We start from the raw sequence: 12802 nt of genomic DNA, 5'->3' as shown, positions 1-12802 counted from the left end.
AATCTGCCCTCCAAATTGTAACAATCCTTTAAACTTAATAGTTATTGCAGAAATTGGCTGGCTGCTTACCAGACTGGTTTTCCTTTCTGTTAAGTCCTCAACTGGACTTCATTTCTAAGCCTTTCCTGAAGTTGGGTAGGGCCTCATGACTGACGTCTGGCTCACTGGCCCACGAATTGTGAATGGGAATGATATATCCTACTTCCAGGCCTGGATCAAGAAATCAAAGAAAATGAAGAAAGTATAGAAATTTGGGAGTAGAAAGGGATGGAAAAATGGCTGCCATTACACTTCTAAAGATAGGAAATAAAATTGAAATAGCTTTGGAGGGTCCAGTGGCCTACATCGAGCATCAGATTAAGGATGTGGCCTCCTAACTAAAGTAGGAATCAGACTTCCAAATTCTCTACAGCCCCAAAGGAGGACCTGATCTCTCATGCCAACTTCAGGTGTGGTGATGAGAATCAAGGAAGAAGTTTTCAAAGGATGGAGAAGGGACCAGGGAGAAAAATGGGTAAAGGAGATGTTCCCAGAAATTAAACTCAGAGCCTAATCAAGAAATTTGCGCCTCCTCGTGTGTAGGGGCCCTTTAAATGGTCAGCTTTGCAGGGCTTCATAAATCCTTGCCATGGCCTCTTTTTCCCTTTCTGAATTGAAGCTTTTATTGTGGTTACTTTATTTTTTTAACTACCTTCGTAAAGTGCGTATGTGTATAGTTCGGGAGTAGAGGATGGAAATATGTTGTTTTATGTTCATAAGAGCCACATTTGAACTTAATGGAGAGTTTTTGTATCACTAGAAGATACTAAACTTAATGCTGAATGCAGTGACTGGATAGGACTTTAGGAGAGTGGAAGAATTAGCGCTGTATGTGGCAGAAAAAGGAAAAATGGATATTTAGTGACTAAAAGAGAAGACTGCGGCAGAGACTGGCTAAATTAAAAAAAAAAAATCTATTTCTTCTTTGTCTTTGGTACACATTTTCCAGACTTTCTTGTCATAGGTTGGAGCTGGAAGTCTGAGTGCTGGCTGACAGAATGTAGATATGATTTATGCCACGCCTAAGCCTAGCCCATAAAAACTTCCTACATGCTCCTCTACTCTTTCTCTTCCTTTGCCTGGCAGTTGGATATTGAATGCTTGAGTTGACTGTGGAAGCCATGTTTTGAAGATGGCAGAGGCTTCATCAGCCTGGTCTTTGAATACCTCCATGAAGGAAAGTACCCCTCACCTCAACCGTTCAGCTCTGTATTTGGCTTTGGCATAAATGAAAAATAAACTTAAATTGAGATAAGCCACTGAGATCTCAACTTTTATCTGTTATATAAGTTAGGGCATCTAAAAAAAATACCACTCAAAATAGATAGCTTTTAAAAATCCCACTGAAAATAGTAATTTTGAAGATTAAGAAATCTAGCATAGCTTATTTCTGATTTTAATTGAGATTGTTTAAAATTGTAAAATTTTGGATGATCATCTCAACAACAAAACAACTATTTTGTTTACAATAACGTTGCTGTAATTGACATGGAAAGTCAATAGAGTTAATTTTTTATATTCCAATGGAAATATTTTGTATGAATTTCTGGAAGGAAATAGAACATGAAGTGGCAAAAATCACAATATTACACACAAGGTTGACCATATATACTTAGCAAATCCTTCAGTGGAGTGAGTAATCCCAATTAGAAACATTAAAACAAATAAAATGAGTCTTTGGCCAGGGTTAAAACTGGGTAAGCTTTTAGGGAAAGTAGAAGAAAAACTGGGAAACACATTCTTTCATGGAAAGAATGACAACATTTGTTAAAGTTCAGCTTCAGAACTGTCACCACCTCAACTTTCAGCTGGAATTCTGGCCTGGGAAGAAACCAGTGTAGACTTTGAGACAGGGATTCATGCCTTGATGTATTGCTCCCTTCCTTCTCCCAGTTGAAAGGGTCTCTGATTTGGCAAGAAATATATTCACACTTCTTTTTTAGTAACTTCCTCAGAGCACAAGAGGAATAAATCCTCAGTACTGATACTGATTTCTATAATCCTGAATCCCTACATTGTATAGTACATATTTATTTAATAAACATTTATTGGGCATCTATTATGTGTCAGGCACTGCTTCTAAATATTAGAGATATAGTAGTGAACAGAACATACAAAAGTCTCTGCCATAATAAAGCATACTCTGATGGGAAAGACAGAGAATAAAAAAGATAAAGGGGTAAATTACATAGTGTTAGTTAAAGTGCTAAAGAGAAAAATAAAACAAAGAAGAGGGATACAAATAATTGGGATGGAAATTACAATCTTAGAAAGAGTAAGATTTCACTGAAAAAGTGAAGTTGAGGAAAGACCTAAAGGAAGGTATGGATCTATCCATGTTGATCTGCAAGGAAGTTCATTCCAGGTGGAAGGAAGAGCAAGTGTGAATACCTGAAGTGGGAGCATGCTTGGCATGTGTGAGAAACAGTATGGAGGCAAGTGAGACTGGAGTCAAATGAATATGGGGAAGAGTTACAAGGAATTATGACATAGAGAAAATGAGATATTGGATCACGTAGGACTTTGTGATTCATAGCAAAAATTTTGTTTCCACTCAGTGACATGGAGAAATATGAGAGGGTTTTTAGCAGATCTGATAGGATTGCTATGACTCCAATGTTGAAATAGAGTGAAGAAGCCTAGACTAGAATCAGTGACCAGTTAGAAGGTTATTATGAAAATCCAGGCAAGAGATGATGTGGCTCAGACCAGGGCAGTGAAGTTAATGAGAAGTCATCATGTTCTAGATGTATTTTGAAACTAGAGTTTACAGGACTTAATGATGGACCCAATGTGGAGTCTGAGAGAAAAATGAGTCAAAGATGACTCGAAATTTTAGGGCTTGAACAACTGAAAAGATGGAATTCCATTTCCTGAGATGGGGATGACAGCAGGAGGAGCTAGTTTACAGGGAAATATGTGGAGATCAGATTTAACATCTTTCAGTGTGGGATGTTTTCTTGACATTACAAGTGGAGTTACTGAGAGTGTGGGTGGGTACATCAGCCTTGAGTTTGGTGCTGACTTTTCAGCTAGAGATACAGATATGGAGCAGCAAATAGAGGCTTAAAGCTGAGAGATTGAATAACATTTCTTAGGGATTGAGTATAGCAGGAAAAGAGAAGCAAGGGAATGCACTCTCACATTTATGTATTTGGAAGAAAAGGAGGAATCATCAAAAGAATCTGAGGGTGTCCCTGGTGGCACAGTGGTTGAGTGTCTGCCTGCCGATGCAGGGGACATGGGTTCGTGCCCCAGTCCGAGAAGATCCCACAGGCCGTGGAGCGGCTGGGTCCGTGAGCCATGGCCGCTAAGCCTGCGCGTCCGGAGCCTGTGCTCTGCAACAGGAGAGGCCACAACAGTGAGAGGCCCACGGACCGCAAAAAAAAAAAAAAAAAAAAAAAGAATCTGAAAAGGAAAAGGCAGAAAGGAGAAAAATACGCAAATGTGGTTTTATGGAAGCCAAGTATTGAAAATACTTTTAAAATTATTTTTAAGAAGGAGAAAGCAATCCATTAACCAAGTCAAGTAAGACAAGGACTGAGAAATTACATTTGGATTTAGCAACGTGGAGGTCATTTATGACAGAGTTTTACCTAACTGTGGGAACAGAAACCTGACTACAGTGAATTCAACAGGGATAGGAAGGAAAAGATAGTTAGAGGCAGTGAGTATCAACTTTGCATTTGATGTATGTAAGTGATAATGTTTTGGCCATAAATTAAAAATAATTTTACTGTTTTGACATGAGGACTCAAGCTCATATTTATCAAAATTGTACTGCAGTTTCCAGTCAGCACAAAACTGTCATATTGCAAGATCAAACTTCAGTGTCTCCTTTTCTGTGAAGTCTTTTCTGCCTCCCTCATACAGTTAATTGCTCTGTCTTCTGTGCTCCCCAAACACTTCATAAATACATTTGCAGTGTTTGTGTTTAATACTGTGTTGCAAAATTTGTGTTCTAATCATTTATGTATCCGTCTCTCCCATTACATTGTGATGCCTCATCCTTGTATTACAACTCAGTGTTTTGGTAAAAGTATGCACTCAATAAATGTGTGGTGAATAAATGAATATCACATTTTAAGTCAGGCTAAATGACGTAGGGCAATGCAAAAAGGAAATATATTGAGTATTAAGGATTACAGGTGGATACAGGGTCCTTATTCACTTTTCCAAAGATTTAAAGTCCATTACTTTAGGAAGATAATGGCACCTATTTCTCTGAATGTAGCCGCTCATTGTTCCTTTATTATGAAATAAAGGACCTGTAAAATAATTAGCCATGAACGTGCCATTCAATTAATTATTATGCTTTTATTTTTTTGCTTTTTCAGCTTAATAATTTTTTGACTCTTTTTCTCATTATAACATCATTCAAATTATTAATTTAGGAACTATTAATTTAGAATTTAGGTAAAGTTTTTTCTCTGGGACAGAAATCTGGAATTCAGTTCACAGAGTTTTTGAAAATCTCCATATCATCAGAGCTTATCAGTGCTTAAACTAACATTACTATAATTTCAATTTAAAAGAGAGACAGTTGATCTGATTTGGAATACTGGGCTGTTCTGTGAAGCTACTTTCTCAAGGGTGATTAGTTTCAATATTAATTTTTAATATGACCCTTTTACAGCCTTCTTACACACATGATCCTGTTTGATGCATTGAATTAAGAATACAAGAAAAATGCCTATTAAACTAAAATATTAAGGGTGGGGAGGATGGACAGATTGGGAGTTTAGGATTGACATGTACACACTGCTATATGTAAAATAGGTAACCAACAAGGACCTACTGTACAGCACAGGGAACTCTTGTTCAATACTCTGTAATAACCTAAATGGGAAAAGAATTTGAAAAAGAATAGGTGTATGTATATGTTTAACTGAATCACTTTGCTGTATATCTGAAACTAACACAACATTGTTAGTCAACTCTACTTCAATTAAAAAATTTTAAAAAACTAAAATATTAAATGTGATATAAAATATTTTATGCTTCTCTACATTTAAAACAAATAATTGACATGGAAGCCAGACTACACCTAAGAAAACCCTTACTTGAACTATGCACTGAAAGAAGTATATAGATTCAGGATAATATGCTAATTCAACTCTAAATATTAGACAGATATTTTGAGTGAGGGAGACTTTTTGTCTGGTTTGATTGTTGCTTTTAAAAAGGAAACTTTAAGCAAAGAAATGGCTTTCAAGTTTTTCCCCTACTAGGAAACGTTCATGTTGAGAGAAGTTGTATCTATCTATGTATCTATCTATCAATCTATCTAAATATATCTCCCCAAATTAAATTTTTAGTACTTATGAAATATTAACTTTAGAATTTGTATCAACTCCACTATACTTTTCAAGACTACATCAAATAAAATATAAAATTCTGATAAATTGTTCAATATATTCATTTCAATGAGCAGCCAAAGAACCTTGTGCAGAAAACCCTAACTATGCAGGCATAATTAAACCATTTTCTCAGATAATAGTTAAAATGGAGAATATCCACTAAATTAGGTTGACAGCAAATGTATAATGGCTTTCCATGTACAACATTTTACAAACTCACCTGCTTAGAGGCACGTGTAATGGGCAATTTTCATATTTTGACTAGATAGAATCTGAACACCCTATCACTTTGGAAATAGCTCCTATGAATGGATCTTAGTGAAAGAAAGAGCCCCACCTCCTGCTTCTAAAACGCAAGTGAGGTAGATTTTTCCTGCATCTGACAGCTTAGTTCTTGAGTGTAGAAACGTAGGTTTGGTCAACTACTCAGGTCTTTGGATCTTAGGGAAGTGAAGCAGATATGGGAACAGTTAGATATTACTCAGGGTAGCAATAGTAGAGCTGAGATTCCAATGGAGATGACAGATGTCCATGAAGGTGGTATCCTTACCTGTAGCATGACCTTAGCTGTGTGCTTGGCTGCCTATTGGCTGCACTTTTGGTTGCATTTCCTGTCTTGATGTCATCCTGTTCTCCAGATTTTCCATCATTCTGAGAGCTAGCCAAGATTCTTCCAATGAATTCCTTTTCTGCTCAAATTAGCCAGTTTGTTTCTGTTGTTTGCCACCAAGACTGATAGAGTATGACATGTGAATATACTGGTATCACAGATTTATAAAACATTGAGACCCCTTAAAGTTTTACTTTATTTACTTTTGAAAAATATTTTTCACTTTTTCTGAAAGCCTGAAATTAAGAGTTAAATTCTCAGGACTTAAGGGATTTTTTTCAAACATCACTAAAACTTATTCCTGACAATTACAGAAGATCTGACTCTTTATTTTACTGTGACTATTTATAAAGTGGTAAACTATTCAAATTCAGCTTTTATTTTCTTACTAAGCAATTTCTTAGGAGAATTCACTATTAACTATCCAAGTCACAGAGCAATGGATGTTTTATCACTTTCATTATAATATGTGATGAAATATTGTCATATTTTCTTGAGAAAACAGTATGATATGCTAACCCAAATATAATTTAAGATGAAGAGTAATTAAACTTTTAAAGAAACAAGAGGAATGACAACTTGGAAAATATAGAATAACAACCTTTATTCACCTCACTGTATTTACTGATTATAAATGTGGAAACTGAAGTCATATTGCGAAGAAAAGACATTGTTGTTCATTATATAATAGATCTGGGCAGCAGTAAGTACACACACCAACACACACACACAGGAAGTCTTTCTTTGGCAATATTTTCCTATTATTTTTCCGAACAGAAAATACACTGTTAATTTCTCTGTCTCTCTGTCTCTCTCTCTGTCTCTCTCCTCCTCCCTCCTCCTTTTCTCCTCCCTCCCTCCCTCCCTCTTCTCCTCCCCTTTTCCCTCTTTTTTCCCTTCTCCTTCTTTCTCTTTTCAGATTTAAGGTGAGGTTGGCTTCCTAGAGAAAGGATTAGAGAAACAGAGAACTTTTGCTCCAGTTTGGTGACTGTCTTCTAAACATCCAGATTAACTCTATCAGATAATTCCTTTTAAAATTCTCTTCGAAGGTTACCAATCACACTTTCCTGTAGGATAAGTGCATGAAAGGATGGATGTCATGTGAACATTTTGAGTTATCTGACAAAAATTAAGGTAAATGTCTTTTTATTCTAAACTAAGTTTATTTTTAACATATCCAAAATCAACAGATGACAGATTCTTCTTGAAATGATACTAGCCTGAGGATGTACTCAAACATAAAAATGAAGCTCATTGTATAATTTCTTGTGTTACTTTGTAAAAGACATTCATTTCTCATATATTAAACTATGAAAATTTTGTTAATATATTGTTACAACTGAATTATGAGAGAATAGAAATTTATGGACACACATGCTAGTTGTCTATCTATAAATTGGAAATATACATTTCCAGCAAAAAAAAATTCCAAATTAAAAAAGAAAACAATCTTTCTCCTTGTCAACATTTAAAATTATTAGACAGTAAGACTTTCAAAAGCATAAACTAGTTACATATCTATCAACAGGAAAAATGTATTTCCAGAAATAAATTTTATTCCAAAAAAATCTGTTTTTCTCCATGTCAGCATTTAAAGCAGGTGCCATCTTCTGAATAATTAAATCACAAGATGTTACTTATGTGAAAATCTTAGCAAATGAAACAGAAACTGCTGGCTGCACTGTTGTCATTTCTTCTTGTTTTTTTGAATTATCCAGAACACCACATGGCTGGCTTGGAAGCTTATTTTCCAGATCACTGATAGCAATGTGATTTTTTGTTTGTACGTGTGAGTATGTGCTTTGTTTTGAAAGACATCAGCTTGAAGCAGTTTCAAATCTCTGGCAACAATTTCTTAAGATGTATGTCATAAATGAGCTGTTGACCACATTTTTGCCAGGTCACTTGTCAAATGTGCTGTAGGGAGATATCAAGTTTCAGGGCAACCACAACCCACATTTATGAAACTACTTAGAAAACTATGTAAGAGTTCTGTGGATTCTATTAGGTGCTTTAGAACAACCAAGAAAACTTTGTTCTTTTTTATTAGCATATTATAGTCTCCAAAGAATATTGTATAAGTTCTTTTTCTAAAATAAGGTCCCCAAATTTTCTCAGGAAATTGCATGTGCTTGGAGTATTTGTTTAAGCACAATTCAAACCTGCAGGAGGTAGAAGTCTGCTGCATTTAGTGTAAAGTTAACTTTTTTGATTGCAAAAAGGTCAAAATTAATGAAGAAACTAGCAAATTCAAAGTTCCACTGAGGAACATCCCAATGATTTTAGCAATTCACTTGAAATGAAGGAGGAAAACCACCCCCTTTAATGTTTTGTAGCTTTGAAAGCCTAATGGACCATGCTACCTCCTGTAGTTTTACCAAACCAAAATTTGCAAGGACTGGGCTCATTAGCATTAAGTGGAAGCAGACCATTCAGCTCAGCAGTAGTCTTACAATGTTTTCACCATTACCATTGATTTTGGTTGAAGAGATATTGCCATCTCAACTGCTACTTCATTTTCCTTATTGCTGTTCATATAAAATTCCTGTTATCCCCTGAATTAAATGCCCCTCCCTCCAAATGACAAAAAAACTTTTTCTTTTAACAAGTGTCCAAAATATATTCATTTTTCAACAAGGTAGATTCTTGAAGCAAGGCCATCCTTGTTATGTTTTGTTTATTTCTCCTTCTGTATGTTCCAAACTATTGGGTAATGGTTTGTGGATTAAGGAAGAAAATGAGTAATTAGAATATGGAGAATGTAGAATATTAGATATATAGATAACTTGTTTTTTTTTTTCTGAGTCATTGCAAGAGATATTATTGAACCTTAAAATATTGGCAATTCATTAAATTCAACTGCTTTTAAGATTTTTGCATCTCATCATTTTAGGGGAAAATTTGGATTGCAATGAAACACCCATGCATTATTTAGCACACACCCATCCAGGTTACCTGGTTCTGATTCTATGGGGACTCCACCTTTCATTGCATTTGAACTATTTTAAAAGTTGTAGATAAATGATAGCAAGGCAAAGTATTTCTTGTCAGTCAACACATAAATCAATTCTGTTGGTCAAAGTTTCAATTGAATTCTTTATTCTGGAAGAAGCCAGTTTTACCTCTATTAGCATATTAATTTCAATATTCTTGATCTATAAATGTGCCTGTTCTTTGGATTATCCTTTTATCTGGTTGTAACATCTTAGTCCTTCATTAATGAATTAATGTGTTCATTTTACATGTGTGGGAAAGTTATGCTTTTCATTTTTTTCAAACTAGAGTGATATTCACAGGATTTGTGTTATATTTCTATTTTGACAACAAAATACAAATGTATTCCTTAGGTTGTATATAGTTTAATTTCTAAAATTAGAATCTTTCTCTTGTTCTACTGCCCCAGCACAAACAGATGTGCATATAATTAGTATTTTGATATAAATTGGCTCAAACAACATTGCTCAAGATTAAAATCAGTATTCTATTGTGAATTTAAAAAAATGTGTATATATTCTGCTCTCCATTTCCCTAAGAATTCTGTTGATTGCAGATGCCTAGGAAATAGTCTTAGTGGATTATTCAAAACTTTGCAGGTTTTTGCAAAATGCTATATTAAAAAATACATATGATTATGACAAGATCCTCCATTTAGTGTGATGGGTCTAATATTATCACGGGCTGTGTGTCCAAAGGCAGTTGCACCCCAAAAGTTTTAGATGAGATGTATAATGTGATTTGTCTTTAAACCACATACCCTCTGGAGGCATTGGAAAATAAAAGGATGGCATTAAAGGAAAAAAATTTATCTACATATAAACAGTTACTTATATATAAATATAAATGTACATATAGTTGTTTGTGAAGCTAGTAATGTGATCACATCCTTTTTCTATTTCTAAGAAGGCTCATGGAAACTGAAACAAATTGGGAGTATTTTTGCATTGCACATTTGGCTCAAATCTGCCACTTAGTGGAAGTATAATCTTTAGCAAGTGACTTAAAATTTCTGAATATCATGTTCATCATCAATGAGACAATAATAACGTTTTAAAGTACATTTAAAGTCATAGTAGTAATGTCTGCTGAAGTACTTTGCCATCGTAAAATTCAAGGTAGAGATAGCTGTGACCCTTCAGGAGTAATTCTAACTGCCACATCTGTCTCTGAGGTGGAGCATGTTTCTTAGATTGAAGACCTTGGGGGAGTCATGGTATTCTTAAGAGGACTGTGGGAGGAGCTTTCAGGGAGACGACTGAAAACTATTCCTTCTTTCTTCCTCTCCAGGAAGATTGGAAAGTATTTATTTGATTCATTTGCCAATTTTTTTCTTTTTCTACTAAACATGTCAATTCCTAAATATTTTCAGTAAGTTTGGGATTATTAGACAAAAGCTTATATGAATGTGAAGGTGTATGCTTCTTGAAAAGTTCGGGGGAGTACATTGACACTCTGGTGTTTGGATCAAATTACATTATCTTGAATGAATTATTCTTGGAAAATTTTCTCTTAAAATTCTTAAATTTCTGCCTGCCAGGCAAAAGCAAGTAATTATTTTCCAAATACCTAGATGTCATTTTGAAGTATCTCTATTTTGACCTATTATGTTCAGTGAGAAAATAGCTCTGCTTCATATGCTAGCTTTCAGGGTCTGAGACTTGATGCTTCTGTTTCCATGTGATTATTTGCAGAATAGAATTTACAAAGGGAGAAATAATGAGCCAGTGGGAAAATCAGATGTTTATTAGTGTGTGTTTTCATTTTTTGAGGGGGAAGGGATTCGGTAGATATGGTTTTCCCAGAATATCAATGACACCCATATTTCAAAATAGCCTGTTACACCAAGTACAGATAGTCTATTGTTTTGTTTATCTACCATATTGTTCCTTTTTATTTGGTTGATGAGCATAAATGGACAGATTTGGAAAAGATGGCTTAAATCATTCATTTGGGGTGGCTCTCATTTGCATATTATAACCATCACAAAAAATGAGCTTTCAGCCAAATCACATTTTGTTTGGAAAGCAAGGTGTTTTTTTTACTGAAATTGTATCTGAATGCCTTGAAGTGGAGTATATACTCCCTGTCTTATACCCAGCTGTCTTATGAAATTGTACTATCTGCCTGGATGTTTAGCCTGAAAAACCAACAGGATTTCATCATCAGTCTCTGTTACTAACTTTGATGCATTTCAGCAGGTAAAAGTTCTAAATAATTGATCATAAAATCTTTCCAGAAAATTTCTTCTTTAGGCTAGTTGTAGTTCAGCTTGTTAGACTGAACTTCGGGAATCAGCAATAGAGAGAAAGGCTACAAAATGGATGCTTTAAAACTGTAGCATCTAACATTTTCACCTGGTATTGCATTGGAGTATCTGAAAGATGTGAATGTGGTACAGTGGATGCAGCAGAAAATGAAGAAGGGAATAGCAGAAATATGTTTACTATTTCTTCCTTTTTCCCTTAAACTAATAGAGTTTTCAAATGAGTCAAATACATATTTTAATTGATAAACTGACTTTATATTCACCTATTGGAAACAGTACAACATATTTTTACATCAGATTATGAAATACGGATGTTTTACTAAAAGACAGGAAGAGCTTGTTCCAGTCTTTAAAGTAAATACATATTCAAAGGATCTTAAGGCATACCATTTATTCATATTCATATCTATTGAAATACTGTACATCCACATACTTCAATAAATAGTTAAAAACCTGACCTCTTTTTAAATCATTTCTGAGTTTCAAAAAACAATTTTTATTGAAAAGATTAAATAGATAACTTTTGGCTGTGTCACAAAGCTAAGCACAATGGATAAATTAACAATTATTCAGTAAATTTGATCAATATAGATAATTGGATTTGATAAATTTCTCAGAGTTTTCTGAGTTCACACACTGGGGTATTTATATATATATATATATATATATATATATATATATATATATATATATATATATAGTCCTGAATTATCTGGTAATTTTCTCAGTTCTCCAGTCTACTTTCTAGATATAGCTTAAAAGTTATGATGAAGCATTAATCTTTCAGTTAAGTCTAAACTCCCCAAAAGTGGCTTTAAGTTTGACATTCTCTCTCTCAAATCTTTTAGTGTCACCCCATAACACAATACTGTAATTTGGGCAGTACTTTTTGTTATATAATTGCTGCATAATAGGAACTTAATGGTGTAACAGGACTTATGTTTCAAATGGGATCGTTGTAAAACATAATTACACCAGTTGCAGTTAAAAGAATGTAAATGTATTAAGTCAGCTACCCTAATATTCTGGTTCCTCCCTCCCTCCCTTCCTTTCTTCTTTCTTTCTTTTTTTTTGCTTCTCCCTTTACCTCTTTCCCTTTTCAGTCTTTTTCTTTTCTTTCTACTCTCCTTTCTCAACGGCTCTTTATTTTTCTTTTTTCTTTCTTTGAAAAAAATTCAGGGGCAACAAAAAGAGTCCCACAAATGAAACCCATGGAAATATAATGCTGAAATGAATAGCTAGAAAAATTGTTATAGAGCAAAAGATAAATCAGTTTCATAAAACTGCTATTTTGAAATTGCAACAATCTTGTACAATCAGGACTGATAAAATGGAGTAATCAGACGTTTCATATGTCCATAAATGTAAAATCATCTACTTGAACATTATATGCAATACATTCACACAAGAAAGCAAATACTGTAGCCTTATTTGAACAATATTGAACTCATAAATACTCATGATTTCACTCTGTCCAGGGGCCTAACAACTAGGAATGCTGCTTGATACAGAAAAACATAGTGAATACCT

The sequence above is a fragment of the Lagenorhynchus albirostris genome, chromosome 2, assembly GCF_949774975.1.
Source record: "Lagenorhynchus albirostris chromosome 2, mLagAlb1.1, whole genome shotgun sequence".
Lineage (NCBI taxonomy): Eukaryota > Metazoa > Chordata > Mammalia > Artiodactyla > Delphinidae > Lagenorhynchus > Lagenorhynchus albirostris.
Note: the sequence above shows the minus strand (reverse complement) of the source record.